At 36.0% G+C, this 19,237-nt stretch overlaps 1 protein-coding gene across 1 annotated transcript in view; it reads left to right on the top strand.

Annotated features, from left to right (window-relative positions):
• The first annotated feature begins 7,328 nt into the window (after positions 1-7,328).
• The window catches only part of LOC145663204 (acyl-CoA Delta-9 desaturase-like), a 116,143-nt gene continuing 104,234 nt past the window's right edge, over positions 7,329-19,237 (top strand). Inside the window, exon 1 of the mRNA XM_081729556.1 lies at positions 7,329-7,504. The gene's annotated coding sequence lies outside the window, so the exon portion shown is untranslated. The remainder of the gene's footprint in view (positions 7,505-19,237) is intronic.

Below are 19,237 nucleotides of genomic sequence, written 5' to 3'. Positions count from 1 at the left end.
GCGATGTGGATTATGGGTCACAGTTGGTGACTATGGGGTTTGGTGGGTACTGGGTCAGAGCGAGTCATGGTTGTTTCTAAGTCAGAGTGGGTCACGATGGGTGAAGGATCATTGTGGGTCATGGGTCTGAGTGGGTCAAGGTGGGTCATGGGCTATGAATTAAGTTTTCATTGACCCACGTGATCTCTGCCCTGTAAAAGTCGAGATATTGAGACAGTTTAAATACATTTAAATTTGTGTAATTTGGAGACTGAAGTCATGACATAAATATAAAAACAGAACTGAAATCAGGATTCTACTATCCAGATATAAAGGTAGGATATAAAGTGGAGAACGAATGAGGAACTTGTAGAAAGAACATTACCTTGATCTCAAATGACCTTCAGAGCTCCTTCGTGGCCAAGCGGTTAGCGTACGCGCTTTTGGCGTGGGAGACCCGGATTCGATTCCCGGCAGGAGCTCATGTGGTTCGGATTCCACGTTAATCAGTAGGTCCACGTCTCATATAACCTCGCTGCTGAACGGAACGTTAAACTCAAAATCAACTCAACTCAAATGACCTTCACAGATCTGTCAGCCTTCTAAATATATTTTCTCAAACTTTGCATACAGTTTTTTTTTTCTTAATTTCATTTAAGATGTGAAGATCCGAAACAGCTCAAAATATTATCCTCTCTTGGAGCTAATTGAAATCCCAGATGATGCATGGTGGATCGCTGGTGAGCGCTTACTTCTTAGCTCTGTTAGGGATCTCTGGTTCGATCCGAGGCTAAGCGAGTATATCGTGTCCGCGGGTTTCTCGGGAATCTCTCATTTCCTTCCACATTCTCATTCTACTACTTATTAATAATTCGCTGCCATTATTAATTTATCTTCTTTAGCTATAAGTGGGACATATAGCTAATATATGGGACAATGAGGTTATAAGTGGGACATAAAATATTTCATTAAAAAAAATTCCTACTTTCTCAGTAAATTGAAATTCTTCATACGGCGAAGTTAATGATACTGTAAGCTAGATGACAATACTTTAATTCCATGCCTTTTCCTCTTCCCAGTCCTGTATTTCTAGAGCATATATGAATATAATAATAATAATAATAATAATAATAATAATAATAATAATAATAATAATAATAATAATAATAATAATAATATTATTATTATTATTATTATTATTATTATTATTATATAGGAAGCATGGTGGCTCAGCGGTATAGCTCTTACCTCTGGTGCATGGGGTCCCTAGTTCGAACCCTTGGCCAAGTAAGTTTGTTATAGACAACACCATGTCAGTGGGTTTTTCGGGGTACTCCCATTTCCTCCTACTTTGGCATTCTACCAATTCTTCCAACATCATTCACTTGCTTTAATTATTCGTCTACGTAAGCATAACGATCATAATTGTCGAACGTTAAACTGAAATATTTAATTTTTTTCAGTGATAATATAACTGATTCCATATTTAAGCCACCTTTTGTAATATTCCTTTCATTACTTCTTAATGCGTTAGCATACACGTCTCTAGCGCTGAAGAGACCGGGTTCAAATCGTAGTGAGAGCACGCAAGTCGTTTGGATCCCGTTGTAGGTACACTCGTGTCCAAAATTATTGTCGCATGTCTATAAATATGTTGTTTTAGGAATATAATTTGATAACGAATTCGCCCGGTATTTCTTTTAATGTTAGTTTGCATATAATCAGCAAAGACGTGTATGTGGTAAATTTCATGTCAAAAGAGCAGTAAATAAGAACAATAAAACGAAAATAAAACTTACTTGTTCATTTAGCAACATTTTTTTTTTTACTCATTCTAATTTTCGTATTTATAATTATTTTCGTATGAAATTTACCACAAATATACGTTTCCCGATTATACACATAGTATCAGTATTAAAAGTACCCTGCAAAATCATTATCAAATTATATTCTTACAAGAAGACAGTTATAGATATGCGACAATCGTATAGGACATTTATTTATTTATTTATTTATTAAAACAGAACACAACAGGTATTATACCCAATTACAGTGTTCATCTTTCATGAAATAATATATTTACAATTTCCCTTTTAAACCTTGTGAGGCAATCAGCGTAAATATTTATATTATTTGTAATTTTTAAGAGTCTGTTGTAGGTTGCACTAATCCTCCATGTTGGTGACTTATTTAGGATATTAGTCCTTGCTTTTGCACAATAAAAGAAGTTATAGTTTTCCGGACGTGTTTTCCTACCTGGAACGTTTATTTGAAAGCTCGAAAGCAATTCGTTGCAGTCTAACTTATTATTAAGTACCTTGTACAAAAATATCATGTCAGATAACGTTCTTCTTTGTTTCAGGGTTAAAGTTTCAAAATTCCTATTTAATGAATTAGTGCTTTCAGTTCTTGGGAAAATGTTTGTTTCCTTATATACAAGATATCTAAGAAATTTGGACTGGATTTTTTCTATTTTTAGTGAGTTATTTTTTGTATCTGGGTTCCATACAAGCGTCGCGTATTCGAGTTTGGATCGAACGTAAGTTTGATACAATTTATGAAGTGTGGCAGGTTTACGAAACTCCCTGCTAATTCTTAGAATAAACCCAAGACTTCTGTTCGCTTCATTTATTATGTTATCAATATGAGGTTCAAATGTAAATTTCGTATCATACATTACTCCTAAATCATTGACAGTACCTACAACGGGTAGTTGAGTCTCATTAATTGAATATTGAAATTGCACTGGTTTTCTACGTTTTGTAATACTCATGATTTTACATTTACTAATATTTACATTCAATAAATTACTTTGACACCATTGCACCACTGAATTTATGTCTTGTTGAAGTTTATTACAGTCATTTATGGAATTTATACATCTAAAAAGTTTGAGATCATCGGCATACAACAATTTGTGGGAATACGTTATACATCTAGGAAGATCATTTATAAATATTACAAATAGTAGTGGACCCAAATTTGACCCTTGTGGAACACCAGATAGTTGCAAGTATTCGGTTGACTTGTATCCCTTATATACAACGAACTGCCTTCGGTCTCTCAAATACGACTCGAAGAGCCCAATTAACTCTGCGGAGAAGTTAAATTGACGAAGTTTCTCTATTAGTACCTTGTGGTTTACTCTGACTATACATTCCTCATATAGTAAGTGGTAAGAAGGATACTAAACTTTAAAAAAAAAAATCAAGACTCCTGCTTTCTAATGCGTGTTCTAGAGAAAGTTTTGTTCTGTTCATCTAGAAATTTTGTTATCAGTATTGTTCATTAGTCGAAACGAGACGAAAGAAAAAGGTTTTATCTTATCATCTAGATTTTAGAGGATTTATTTGCAGTCTTGTTTCGATTCTTGGGAAGCTTCCATCGTCTCATTTTTTAAATTTATGTACAAAGTTCATGACCGGATTTTTTTTTAGAAGTTGTCAGAAGGCTTCCGCGTCAAGAGGGGTCCACGAAGTGTGTGATATAACATTTCAATCATATTTATTATTACAGTATATTGTGTAATAACTTTCATATCTTTAAACGTTGATAAATGCTCTTCTTTCTGTTCGTACAATTAATTTATCAATTTATAGTTTTTGGATCAAAACATACAATATATTTTAATCAAAAATTTTCTTGTACGCGTTATACCTGGAGAACTCATACAGTGTAGCCAAACCCAAACTATCACTTAACTCAGTATGATGTGTTTATTGCGTAGAAAATACGAAAACTTGATTTACGGGCCGTTCAAAAACTTTGTGGTTTCTGATCCAACAACTAATTATTGGTCAAGAACGCAATCTTTTGATCCATTTTTTGATCATTCCTAGAATTCTTGGACGAGATCGCAATCTTTTCATCCTTTTTTTAAAAAAAAAATTATTCGCAAAATGTTTGTTATACAATGAATGTTGTAACATCAAACGAGTGTTTGATATCTAAGATGCGGGGTAACTAGTGTTGCGCACGAGGGAGAGAAATATCGTGTCTTGAATAATGACATTTAAGTTTCACGAAGAGGGCTATCAAAAGAATAGTTTCGAAATCTTATTTCAAAATTCCGTCTCCTGAGCTAATGTTCGTCACTGAGGTTAAAAGACAGCCGGAAGTGTAGTGGGTGAAATGGATAAAATTCTCGGAAACTCCGAAGACACAAATTAAACACAATAGACAGAAACGGATATAATGTCACAATAAATGATGACGTAACAACATTGTAGGTTCGGACATTCTTCATTTGCTGAAGGTCGTGGGAATTTCTTCATAAATCACGTGATTCCTCTGATGATGATCAAAAAAGATCTTCGTCACAGCAGACAACGAAGCAGGTAAATTGTATATTAATAAACTAGTAAAAAAAAAAAAAAAAAAAAGTGAAAATCTTATGTCGGTTGACAATCTTGTACTCTCCCCTGGCAAAACCTGAAACTATGTTACTAATTTGCACTGATTTTTCATAAATCGAGGTTACTGATTTCAGTTATGTAGTTAGTTTTTACGCATCAACTCAGACTTTTTTGCAATTTAATCATACTTAGCGACAAAAGTTTGACATGATTTCCATATCATCATCATCATCATCATCGTAGGTATTCTGCCATTATTGGCAGGTCACTTGTTGCAGCTGAGAAGCTTCCATGCTCCATGGTCTTCCGCTAACCTCTTCGTCTTCACGTATGGTTTTTCTGGTTTGATATTGTCCATTAATTGTAGTCTCCTTCACCCCATCCCTCTCTTTCCTGCCACCATATCCTCTAGTACGTCCCTCATGATACAATCTCTTCTTAGGCAATGTCCCAACCAGTTTCTCTTTCTCTTCTTAATAATATCTAAAAGTGTTTTTTTTCACTCTACCATTTCTAAGACCCTCTCATTCATTGTCCGTTCGACCCAGCAAATTCCTCCATTCTTCTCCACATCCACATTTCGAAAGATTCTAGTCTTTTTTCATTATTTTTACGTATGAAGACATGAGAAATATTCGAAAACGACCGATATTAGTGTCCAATGCATAGTTTTCGGGGTCGTTGGGTGTAAACGTGATGACGCTCTCTGACATTTAAGTCGAAATTCATCCGACATGGGCATCGCAGTATGGAGTGGAATGAAAATTATGAAGGAGGAAAGAGAGCGATATTACGGATTTTTATCATTATACTTTCGTTGTAATGTACATCCTGAGAGGAAACTAGTGGTTCTAATACTATTCCCATAAACATATTATCCCTTTCAGCGTAACTCTGGAACATCTGTAGCAATTTTAAACAAACACATATTACTTAACAGCCTGGAAAACAGTACTGTAGAGTTAAGACACCTGTGGGACACTAGGAAATCATCGAAAATTGCTTATATTAGTGTCAAATCCGTAATTTTTGAGGTCGCTGAGATCAATAACCTTGAAGTCCAACTTCTATCCCCAGGGTGAGCGAGAGGTTGTGACATGAAAATGATGAAAAACGACCGATATAAGTGTCGAATTCATAGTTTTCGGGACCTGCTGAGATGAATAGTGATACTTCCGATGACATTTACATCCAAGTTCAGCCCTATCAGTGCCTTTGCTAGGGAGTGCTGATATGGAAAAATAATCGAAAACGGATAATATTAGTATCGAATCAATTGTTTGCGGGGTCTCTAAGTTGATTGGTGACTGTTCCGATGCCCATTAAGTTCAGCTTCAGCCCGCAATGGAGAAAAAAGCATCTGCATATATAAGCTCTTTTAAAAAAATCTTTTCCTATAATTGTTTTAATTCATTGCATTATCAGTGATAAAGAAGGCGGAATTGAATAACCAGGACTCTGTATGCTGTGGAGTTCCGAAGAGCATTTACCTCCGAAATTGATCTCCTGCTATCCATATTCTCCTTGCCTTCGTTTTCTTTCTTAAGCAATCTTGTTTCGTTTTTTCTTGTATGAGCTATTCTTTTTCTTTGTTTCAAGAAGGAATGATTCTATAAGCAGATAACTAGCATACAGAGCATTGTCATTGCACACCAACCTCAGGCTAAGCAGAGGGAAAAACAGATCTAATTGGAATGTAGATCAATAATCACTATGAAATAAATCATATGGTGAGAAGTGTATACTATGGTGGAATGAATAAAGTGGTAGGAAACGGAAGAACCCCGGGAAAACACACGCGCACAGCCAGGGGCGACGATTAGGGGGGTAAGAGGGGCACTTGCCCTCACTAGTTTAGTTTCATTTGGAAATGTAAAGTTTTGTATATATTACTGGATCATAGAAAAAAATGGTACCTATAATATTTGCCGTTGCGTGAGTACATATTGGTTATTTGTCTTCCCGTTGAGTTAAGAATGCTACAGGAATTTGCGTTTTAGTTGCAATTCTAAGCAATTAATATTGCGATTGCGTATTTCTCTAAATGTCGTAGAATATGTTCTTAATTTTTTATTACTTGACCCCACAGAATGCTACACACAATCTTTCCTTGACAGTCAACCTGTTAATCCCGTGTTTCAATATAACTTCTATTTGTTTGTTTTGCTTTGTTATTAATCTGATCTCACAATTTTCCAAACAGAATTTTAAAATGTTCATGACCAAGGAATCAAATCTCTTCGTACCCACTTGCGTTGCTCTTGTCAATTTACTTAATAAAATATGAAATACGATATAACGTATTTTAAACTGAAAAAAGACAATATCGTATTAGTTATACAACCTTTCGACAAACAGTGTTAGAAACAATCAGGAAAACTAACATTGATATACAGATATTCAGATCATGTCTTGCCCCTCCCATTTTTAACGTCCAATCTCCGCCACTGCACGACATGGTGTTTGTCCATCGTAAAGTTCACTTGGCGCGAGCTGGGATCGAAACAGGGACACCCACACCCAGAAGTGAACGCTCTGCCACTAAGCCACCGCGGCCCGCATAAGTGACATGTGATTCTGTTTCTACATTAATCTTAGGTTCACGCCTCATATTGCCTTAGAACTAAAAAGGAAGTACGACAAAGAACGAACAGAAAACGAACGAAGTGCATTTAAGGGATATTCAAACTTCTGATGTAGCTACAGAGCGCGATTTCTTTGCCTATTTTGATTTTCACGTTGGCTAAAATGACATTAAAATTATGAGTGCTCTGTGCGTACTTATCACGTACGCAGCCTCTTAGCATTCACTCTTCTGCAATGTTTAATAAAAACAGGGGGTGGAGTGTGTGTGTGTTTGCACATTCTGTTTATACAAAATGCCGTTACGTGTTCCAGAAAGGAAGGAAGCCATTAAAAAGTGTATAGAAGGAAAACAAAGAAAGTAAATATAGATAACGGAATATGGGCGAGGAAACACCACTTTCAAAAATTCATCCACGACGTTTTAGTTGTGGAATGCGAAACGCAGATTTCTTTGACAAGTGCGGCGACAGAAATCACGAGAAATTTCGTCAAATACTACACATTCTGTGGTAGCCGAACTCTCGCCAGTGAAATACACTTCTCTGCCAATGAAACTCGACGTCTGGTTTAGGAGAAATCAATAGGTAAGAAGAACAGTAATTAGATAATTACCGTATATTTCTGAATCCAAGACGACATTACTTTTTTTTTTTTTTTTTTAACAAAGGATTATTAAAAAAGAAACATGTACAAAATATTTTGGGTATATTTTCAGCACTTACCATAAAACTACACTAAAAGTCAAATTTGATATAAATTCCTTTCGTCTTCTTCATTGGCAAGGCCCACTGAGTTTGCAAATGTTCCAAGTTAAAGTGGTAGGCGTGCTAGAGGGTAAATTAGGGCTTAATGGAAGCTAGTGATTCTGTTCAGCAAAGGAAAAAATGAAATGAAATCTTTAAGTTTTACGTCCCACGATTATGCCGGTTAGGCTAAAGGAGACGGTAATAATGAGAAATAAATGAAATGGTGGAATGAAGAAAGTGGGAGGAAACGGGAAAACCCCGAGAAAACCCACGAGCACGGTGTTTGTCCACCACAAAGTCCACACGGCGCGAGCTGGGATCGAACCAGGGACCCCAATGTTCAGCAAAGGAAACTTCAGTCACAAACGCAAGACGATCCCATATTTGTGGCCACCAAATTGTAATAGAAAACCTTGTCTTGGATTCAAAAATTTTCGGTAATTAAACAATTAATTTTAACATTTTGGAAGTTTTCCAACATTCTATGAAAAAAAATGTAGTTATTTTAAGCGAAGATTGTGAGATGCATTTGCAAGCAATACCATTTAATATTCGATGGTTGGGTTCGAATTTAACTTCCGTTTTCAGCAGTGAGGCTATGTGAGACACGGACCTACAGCCTAACGTATCATGTGAATCACAATGAGTTTCTGTCGGGAATCGAACCTGAATGTTTCATATTGAAGGCGCATATGATGCAAACCATATATCTACAAGGGAACTGGTAATATTTCAATTTATGCAACAACTGTTTTAAAAACTGAAGGGAAATCTTTCTGTTTTACGTTCCACGGTTACGTCGTGTTAGCTAAAGGAAACGGTGGTTATGAGAATGAATGATATTGTGGCATTAACGAAGTAGGAGGAAACGGGAGAACCTAGAGAAAACTCACTCACACCGTGATTGTCCACCACAATGTCCACTTGGTGTGAGGTGGAATCGAACCAGGGATCCCATGCAGAAGAGGTTAACACTCTACTACTGAGTCACCGCGGTCCTTAGAATTTTTAGTGCGTGTTTAACGTTTAACAGACATGGCACTTTTTAAAATTTCACTTTCACTTTTTAAAATTTTAGTTACTAACTTTTAAAGACAATGAACAATACGAAAAGTCTGACGATATGTGTAAAATGACATCATATGAACTAGGAAGTATTTTCAAGATATTTTGAATAGTATAGACCAGCGGTTCTCAACCGTTGGTCGCAACACATCGGTGTGTCACGCAGTCCTCTAAAATGTGTCGCGAAATTCTAGAATTTAAAATCATGAAGAGTTTAATCTCCATAGCAGAACATGCCGCGATCTGAAGTGAGACCGCAGAAAATTTGCCACGCCTGTGCAAAAAAATTTGCCAGGGGAAAAAATAATAAAGCGAACAGAAAAGTGTAAAAACATGCCTGTTATGTGTAGATGTCTTAAATGCACGGACGACTCGCATAAATATAGTTTGAACAGTTTATTACGTCACGTAAAGTGTATTTTTAACAATCAGAAATATTTCTTCTGCAGAATTCCTGCAGAATTTTTTTTTGACTTACAAAAAAGCTCCTCGCAGAAGGAGAAAGTTATGCCATCGGGAATTTAATAATAATTAGTTAAAATCAAGTTTGAGTCAGACTGCCATTCAACGTCTCCAGCGGCAGAACTAGAGTCATCACATTATAAAAACTGATAGGGTTACACTATTAAAATTTATATAATAATAATAATAATAATAATAATAATAATAATAATAATAATAATAATAATAATAAAACAAATGTGTTGCGATGTCCTGGATGTTCATAATGTGTGTCGCCAGTCAAAAAAGGTTGAGAACCACTGGTGTAGATATCTGGGTGGCTAGTCATTGTGACGTCATAAATTGCGCATATGAATCAATGGAGTACATCAAGCTGAGGAAAATGCCATTCTTGAGGATAAATTCTGATGATTAATTTTCGAGAAAAGCTATTTATTTTCTCTAAATGAATGTCGTTCGTTGCCAATAACAACTAATAGCTTTTATTCAGTTACAATAGATTATTTACTTATTTATTGTTCAGTAGTAGATTATATCCATAGTTGTTTAACCGCTTCAAATAGTCACGCACATACTACTAAGAGTGATGCACGCATTATTTAAATGATCCGTAATTGTCATGCGAAAGTTCCTTGTTTTTAAGTGTACTATTTATTCATAAACCCAGCAGTATTTGTTTGTTGATAAAACAAGGGAATTTTGACTAACAACCAGAGCCGTAACTTAGTTTTTTTTCTGGGGGGGGGGGGGGGTAAGCATTAATACGTGTATTTGGGCCCCCTAGAAAAAGTTGTTTTTCTAATTCTTGGACCCCCTTTCCATCTTTCTCTTACTCTTTATGGGCCCCCGTAGCCTGTGGGCCCTCCCGCGGGGTCGTTAGTTACGACCCTGGGCCCGTTCCATACAAAATTAATTAAGGGGACAATATTGACACATTTCAAAGCCATATAATTACATATTATTTCTAGAGCCCCTAATAGTAGACATTTTTTCTTGAAATGGGTCCACGACTCATTTTTGTTTTATTTATTTACCTTTTGTGTACTGTTTTGTTTAAGTAATTTAGTGAACCTGTTTGATGCTTCATGTATAATTTCATGTTCGTATCGTATATGGAGTAAGAAAATTTTGTCTTAAAATGGGCCCTCCTCGAACGGCGGTAAGCTTCCCGGGGCGGTCCTGCTAACAAAATTGTGTAATTAACATTAAATTGATTTTTAAATAGGGATGCGCAGGAGAGAAGATTTCAGACTGTCTCGTCTCGAAAATGTGCTGTGAAAGTGATGTCTCGATTCGAAAAAATATATACTTTTCTATTGGAAGAGCTGTGTCTCGACTCGAATTTTGTCAGGAAAATTCTGTCTCGACTCGTCTCGTGCGCATCCCTATTTTTAAAACTTATTTATTGAAAAAACAACTCCGGAATTACCTTATTCATTTCCACGAAAGTGGCATTTATGGTTTTTACCTTCTATATATGCAGGCATGCTTTGTATTTATTTTGTAACCAATTTTCAGAAGTTAAAATCACATAAAATGGTGCTAATTGTTCAATGCATTTCTAAAATGATTCTTTCTACTTAAATGATTCTTTCTACTTAGAGTCTCAATACATTTCGCATTTATGTATTTTATTCATTATAGTTTTGAGGTGAGGCACAATAGAGACCTTACCTATGGTGTTCTTGGTTCGATCCCCGCCCAAGTGATGGACAACATCGTGTCCGTGGGTTTTCTCGGGGTACTTCCGTATCCTCCCACACTCTCATTCCATCGATTCTTTCATCATCATTCGCTTGCTTTATCATCATTTCCCGTAGCCTAACGGACATTTAGGGACGTAAACTGAAGAAATCCATTTCGTTTTCATTATAGATTTGGAAATATTCGAAAAATGAAATGAAATGAAATCTTTGAATTTTACGTCTCACGGTTATGCCTGTTAGGCTAAAGGAGGCGGTGATTGTGAGAAATGAATGAAACGGTGGAATGAAGAAAGTGGGAGGAAACGGGAGAACCCCGAGGAAAGTTCACTTGACGTGGGCTGGCATCGAACCCGGGACCCCAACCACCAGAGGTGAACGCTCTACTACTGACAAGGGAACCTTCCGAAAATGATAGTTGCAGTGAAAGATGTGACCTATGCCAATTGAAAGAGCTGTAACAGAGATGAGCATTCCCAAAAAATTAGCTGCCCATAGCAATAGGTTCAAGAAATATAAGGGGTGGAAGTTCGGGAAACAGCAGGGTTCGACAAAAGGGGAAAAGTGCAAATTCCGCAAAAAAGTGGGGGCACGGCAAAATACAATGCTGACAAGTGATGTTTAGAAAGAGACCTGCCACAATAGGGAACATATGAAGGCCACCAGTGAGGTTAACAGCGTTGCCAACTGTAATGAAAAGTACTTGTTTTGCAAAGAGCACTATGTGAAGTGAGTGCAATATTCAATGTCAACCTGTCATGTAGGACATAAGATACGACGTGTATAATCAGTGGTACAATCTAACAAAAGAAAATAGAAAAAAAACAAGTACGAAAATTACGGAAAAGACGGAGTTGGCCATAATGCGTCACATTTGATCACAATGTTCAATGTCATGTTAAGACGCAACATATATTTGTGGCGGCCATTTTGAAAACCATGCTTCATACAGCAATTGTTTCCTATAGGTGTTGTTGCACATTCCATGATCTATCGAAAGAGGTACCACTCGGTCCCTGTTGCCATTTGAAAGTTTGAAGTTGGCTCCTGGGGCCCTATGATGGGGATCCTGGGGACACTGGCTTTTCACAGACTTTTATCACCCCTGACATTGGTACATTCCTGCAAACTGGATCCGTTACATTTTTGTTCGTTTCGCAAATTTTTCAGCTCACAAAGTTTGATGGGACACCCTGTATATTCCCACATACGACCCAACCATGACATAATGTTCATTACTTCTATTATCGGTTGTTGGCTCAACCCAACCATTTCATGTTCTCCGACTTGACATTGCATCAATCACTCCGGAAGTTTCTTTTTGTGAAGCGAGTGGCCTAACTATATTAGACTTGTCTGGATTTTCATGGCCAGTGCAGCCAACGTTGGAACTCGTTTTTCTTTTCGACTCTAGGTACGTCGGTTTCGGGATAGTTGGTGCTTTCTTATTTTGTTCATTCTAATATGCACAGCTCGTGATCAAATGTGGCGCATTATGGCCAACTCCATCTTTTCGGTAGTTTTCGTACTTCTGTTTTTTCTATTTTGTTTTGTTAGATTGTGCCACTGATTATTCACGTCATATCTTATGTCCTACATGACAGGTTGACATTGAATATTGCACTCACTTCATATAGTGCTCTTTGCAAAACAAGTACTTTTCATTACAGTTGGCAACACTGTTAACCCCACTGGTGGCCTTCATTTGTTCCCTATTGTGGCAGGTCTCTTTCTAAACATCACTTGTCAGCATTGTATTTTGCCGTGCCTCCACTTTTTTGCGGAATTTGCACTTTTCTGCCCTTGTCAAACCCCGCTGTTTCCCGAACTTCCACCCCTTATATTTCTTGAACCTATTGCTATGGGCAGCTAATTTTTTGGGAATGCTCATCTCTGTTACAGCTCTTTCAATTGGCATAGGTCACATCTTTCACTGCAACTATCATTTTCGGAAGGTTCCCTTGTGAGCCACCGCGGCCCCTTGGAAATATTCGACAGTAGTAATGAAGTAAAGCTGATCGAAACATCAATTATATGATAATAATACTTGCGTACTACCATTTATGTACTAACAAACTGTAAATCTAAAGTGAACGCAAGTTACCATCTCCCTTCCCCAATTTATCTCGGTCCCCTTGTCTTAGTGTTCGGCTAGAGCAGTCTGCTTTCTGCTAAAATGTATTTTAGGGTATCTGCAAAATCTACAGCATCTCTCCTATTATCCTGAACATATCTTCAGGTTAATCACCTTTGCATAATTTAATTTGTGGAATGAACATAGTCTAAAAGGAAAGCGTACAAGTTTCCTCTTGGGAATTGAACTCAGGAAAGCCATTACATGTTGTGAGTACATTGTCCTCTTTCACAATAATATACTTTACGAAATGTTTGTGGTTAGTATTTGACGACAGTTAAAAACGGATATATTTTTTTTTTTTTATCACTGGAGGCACCTATAGAACTCAGGGTGTATCATTAAATATTATGCAACAAACACAATGGAAAGGGAATTCTTAGGATGACGTGATTTTTACTGAGACGATAACTCGTGTGTTCATGTTTTATGTATGTGTACTGTTAAATAATTACGGATATATAATCTTTTTAACTTTACATGCGATGGCTTAACAATGCTATACTTATTACAACAATGTAACGAAACGGAAAACTATTATCTCATTAAGGTTTGCATAATAGTGGAGAAGAGTCTACCGCTATACCCTAAGTATAGTTTCATTATTGTATTATTACAGTATACTATTTGTCTAAAATATGGCCTCTATATACAGCATATGGTTGCTAGTAATGCAAAATGTCGTTTATCAAAGAAAGCTATTTCCAGTTTAACGAGGGATGTTATTGGGCATATACCCACCTCATATTTTTATAGTTCACCATATACTCACCTTAGAATTACGAAAGAACAACTGTATATGGGTTAGACACACCAGTCACAATGCTACCTTTAATTTCTTGGAGAGAAAGGGGAGAGGCAGATACTTATTTGGTGGACAGTTATTTTTTTCTTTCTGCGTGTGTGTGTGTGTGTACCGAAAATAATATTATACATTATTTGACTTGAAGCACACGATGTCACAAGATGACCCCTCTAGTGTCGTCACTCGGATACACGTTATATTTTTGAAAACGGTTGAACGTATTATTATTATTATTATTATTATTATTATTATTATTATTATTATTATTATTATTATTATTATTATTATTATTATTATGTATTCTGTCTTCGGTTGATGCTAAAACTAATAGTACAGAACTTTTCTCCCCTAAGTTCGGGTCTGGAAATTTTCTTTTTAAAGCTTCCTCTTCTAACTTCCAATATTTTTTTTCTATTTTTTAAGTCATAAGTTGTATTCTCTTCTTCCTACTCCAAGCTTTCCTTCATTTTCCCCTCTAGGCGGTACGGAGAAGACTAAGTCTTCGCAAGATGTGTCCAATCCAATTGGCCTTCTTACAAAGGATGCTGGCTAAAAGTGTCCTCTTCTCTCCTATCCGTTTAAAAATATGTTCGTTTGTTACTCTCTCTGTCCATTTTATCTTCTTCCAACACCACATTTCTAAGCTCTCTAAATATTTCTTGTCTAACTTGCGTAATGTCCATGTCTCTGAACTAGGGACAGCCACATTTTCCGAAAAAACGGAAAATATTTTTCCGGAAACCGGAAAATTTTCCGGAAAAATCCAAGACGGAAAATTTTCCGGAAAACGGAAGACGGAAAATTTTTCGGAAAATCGAAAGACGGAAAATTTTCCGGAAAATCGGAAGACGGAAAATTTTCCGAGAAAACGGAAATCGGAAAATATGATTTCCGGAAACCGGAAAACTCTTTTTCCGGAAATGGCCATCCCTACTCTGAACCATGAAGTCCAATATTCCATATATTGCACTTGGCAAACTACTTGCTTAGACCTATATTAAGCCTCCTACTTAAGAGTGATCTTTTCTTGTTGAATGTTTCTTTGGCTATGGCAATTCTTAACCTTATCTCTTTGGTGCAATAATCGTTTCTCGTCAAAATACTTTCCGAGATAAATGATCGACCTCTTCAAGAACTCTTTGCTTTACTCTGACTCGCAAGAACGCGTTTCCACGAGATATTCTCATGACTTTCGATTTTTCTACGTTGATTTCCATTTCATTCAGTTTCTCACTGTCAACTACTTTGTCCATCATCTCCTACACTCCTCCGTCGGTTCTAGCTATAGAATAGGCCTAAGAAAACTGAAGTCAAATCGGAATTTATAAACTGTATTTGAAAATAAGAAACTTACATTGATCAGGGTTAGTGGTGTAGTTCTATAGCAGGCGAGAAAGTGTGGTGAGGAACGGCCTTTTGTAATTTTTGGTTCTGCAAAATGATCTGTGCAACAACTATGCCGGGTTCAAGCCCCGGTCATGGTTAGGAGTCCACGTTAATGGTACGTTCTATTCTTCAAAATCTAGGAGTTCCTTGACTAATAACACAAAATCTCACTTTCATTAATAATAATAATAATAATAATAATAATAATAATAATAATAATAATAATAATAATAATAATAATAATAATAATAATAATAATAATAACTAGCTGAACCTGCGCTCTCTACACAGCGTATCATTCACATATGAGTATGAATCTCCTTGTCACTCCTCACAACATTTCTACATGTCCCTTTACAGACACAAGTGAAAGATGTCTTGACAAAAATCGCCAAGGGATATCATAAAGTGGAGATTTTTCGATATTTTTTTTCAAAACCTCGCACCGTTTGCAACATTTGGACCTACTTCCTGTTGAAGTTCCTAATCCATTTATGATCAGTGTTTTCTTTCTTCTTGCATGCAGTACGTAATAAGTAAATACATTACACACATAATTAATTATGTGAGTGATATATGGTGTTCATTTGGCAAAACACTACAAACAATAAAGATTCAACTTAGACTGGAGAAATGGTTATCCTTCTTTTATCATTATAATTTGACAAAGAAACAAACGCCTGAGAGATATACAACCACTGTATACAAGTATGTGGTGTTAAAATGTATACCTCGTAGAATATGATGCCTTTTTAAATTTCAATACTTCCAGTGTAACCCTAAAAATGTAATAAAGAAATAACGGCCATGTTTTTTTAAAAGAAATATTCAATTAGTGCTGGACAAATCTAAACAAAATTTGCAATCGATTAGTGAAAACAACATGGTTTTAGCACTTGTGATTTTCGAGATCTTATTGTCGAAAGAATTGGAGTCAAGCATATAAACCTAGCATTTTAATATAATAATAATAATAATAATAATAATAATAATAATAATAATAATAATAATAATAATAATAATAATAATAATAATAATAATATCAGAGTCGAGAGCAACTTGTGTGAAAGAAAACAGTACTTTTATTTCATATTAAAGTAAATCATACCCTATCAAAATATTATATAACAGCAAGTTAAAATGAAAAAAAAAAGTATAAAAAGAAGTAAAAGAAGAAAACAATATAAAACAATGTAGATAGTAGTGTATTATGCAGAATTCTGTTTTTACTCTATTAAAATATTCAAGCTTTGAATCTGATTAAAATACAAACAAACGAAGATAAGAATAGCAGTCTTAAAATTATGTTTTAGGTGAATATGTTGCTAAAGTTATCACTTAAAACAATTAGTCAGATCTTTAAAATGTTTACTTGTTTAATGCACGTGGTCTAAACGTATCTCTTTAAAGAATCTGTCATGAAATAAAGCGTTGAACATCATAAAACTTAACATTTCCAGTGGAAAGGGATGCAGAACACAATAAGTCTTTCGTTTTACAGTGTAAAAGTATGGTAGACTTGCAAACAATGCGACTTTAATTCTCAAACTGTACACGTTCCATTATTAACATCTTAACTTCTTATTGCAGGAGAGGAATTAGATCAAACAGGATAGAACCTGTTCCTCGGACGCCGAATCCATATCGAAAAGTTATATCTTACTGTTTTTGTCCCATGGAACTTACTACTGAAATCGGATGTGCTAATTGATATAAAGCATACTGTGTTTGTCAGCTACCGAACCAGAGAGGAATCGAATTTGAGACCTCGCATCATTTGCCACCACCGTCTTTCTCCAGAAAGAACAAATCTTAAAAGCCAACATTCTAAGTATGCTACCGCATCATGAACAACATAGAAGAGTAAAAAGCACACTCGCGCTCAGAGAGGCCTAATCACTGCAAATACAATCTCGTTGTGTCTGTTTTTTTCTTTAAATAATAATCTATTATGTTAGTGAAAGATAAAGCAAACACACCTGCAGAGAAAAGATGGTAATCCTTTTTATAGAATTCAATCTCAATATATAAGTTTGCAATTCCAGTGCAACTAACTCTTTTATCTTTATTTCTTAATTTTTCTTCTACATCTGTTATTTTTAAAATAAGTTTCCATATTCAATGATAAGAAAATTGTGTGTGACAAAGAAAAGACTAGTTTTCATATCAAGATTGTGATCACTAACTAAATGGAACAAGTGTTCGTTGCTGTTTGAGAATTGAGTTCCACTATATGATAACAATTCTTGCTGGGATTTGTTTCACCATTTGCTTTAGCACTGTCCATGTGACCTTAAACTAATGCGACCAAAATATGATTTATGAATGTAGTATTCAAATAGGTCAGCTTAGTAAATTTAACTACCATCACCATGAAGTCTGTTTCCAACCAGAAATATTTATTTTAAATAATAAAGTTATAACAGATTTTGTTGCCCCTCGAAACTTGCTGCGTCGTACAAATTCACGTGTTGTTTTATGGTAGAGATTCCCCTGCGTATATTTGAGGTTTATATCAACGTTATATGTAGACCACATTAGTCTCCCTGGAAAAATAAATAAATAAATAAAAGCTTTATAATTCATATTAGCTCAGTATACCATAATTATTTAAGGACGCAGTGGTTCAATTGTTGGGCGTTTGTTTTTGTCACTAAGGGTTTCTGGTTCGAAATGAAGCATGTGCGTATGTGGTAAACAAAACCGTCTCCCTATTCTTCTTGAGATTCTTATTGTTTCGTTACTGGTAGAGAGTCAACAACTCTGGTTTCAATAGTCATGCGACTTTGTGGTGGACAACATCTTGTGAGTGGATTTTCTCTCGGTTTTTCCATTCACTTCTTTCTTCCAACAACTCATTCACACTTTACTTTTACGAATCACCCTTTTCCTTTTTGCCTTCAGAGCATAACCATATTTGTTTCGTTTTCCATAATATTTCGTAAGACACAATTCGTATGTTAACAGAGCTCATTCGTGGCTAAGCGGTTAGCGTTCGCGCTTTTGGCGTGGGAAACCCGGATTCGATTCCCGGCGGGAGCTCATGTGGTTCGGATTCCACGTTAACCAGTAGGTCCACGTCTCATATAGCCTCGCTGCTGAACGGGACGTTAAACTCAAAATCAACTCAACTCGTATTTTAACAGTACATCCTCTTTAGCAACGTTTCTCAAATTGTGGTCCGCAAAGCACAAGTGGTCCTCTCATATTAAACATTCGACCAAAGACGACAGAAAAACTCACATTCAAGTAAATTGCGTAAAATTGAGAATTTTAAACAAGTATAGGCTATACCAAGAATGGCCAAACTTTTCATGTTTTAGAACTTACTTTTCACTTTAGAAATCATTGGGAGCCTGTTTATGTTAATATAGACTAGTGGTTTCCAATTATAACGAACTCGAGGACCAAAATTATGTTTAAGAGTAAGGTGGCCGGGGATCGAATCAAGGACCCCATGCACCAGAGGTAAACGCTCTACCTCTGAGCCACAGTGCCTCCCTGTATTTATTATTATTATTATTATTATTATTATTATTATTATTATTATTATTATTATTATTATTATTATTATTATTATTATTATTATTATTATATAATTATATATATATTACGTGTTTTTACGCGGCACGTAGAAAACCACTTTTTCATATGTAATTACTCAACCCTGGTGGCAAGTGATCTACCAATAATGGCAGAAAAGCTATGGTGATGGAGATTCGTAAAAGAATGAACAAGGAGTTATCAAAGTATGGTAGACTTCCAAACTATGTCACATCAAGTAAGGAAATCATAGATAATTGATCTATAACCTTCGGTCGCATTAAAGGGGGCGCGGTGGCGCAGTGCTAAAGCGTTCACCTCCGCTGCTCGGGGTCCCTGGTTCGATCCCAGCTCGCGCCGTATGGACTTTGTGGTGGACAAACACCGTGCTCGTGGGTTTTCTTGGGGTTCTCCCGTTTCCTCCCACTTTCTTCATTCCACCATTTCACTCATCTCTCATCATCACCGTCTCC

Source organism: Thermobia domestica, chromosome 10 (genome assembly GCF_964235325.1).
Source record: "Thermobia domestica chromosome 10, izTheDome1.hap1.1, whole genome shotgun sequence".
NCBI lineage: Eukaryota > Metazoa > Arthropoda > Insecta > Zygentoma > Lepismatidae > Thermobia > Thermobia domestica.
Note: the sequence above shows the minus strand (reverse complement) of the source record. Positions and strands in the feature narration are given on the sequence as shown.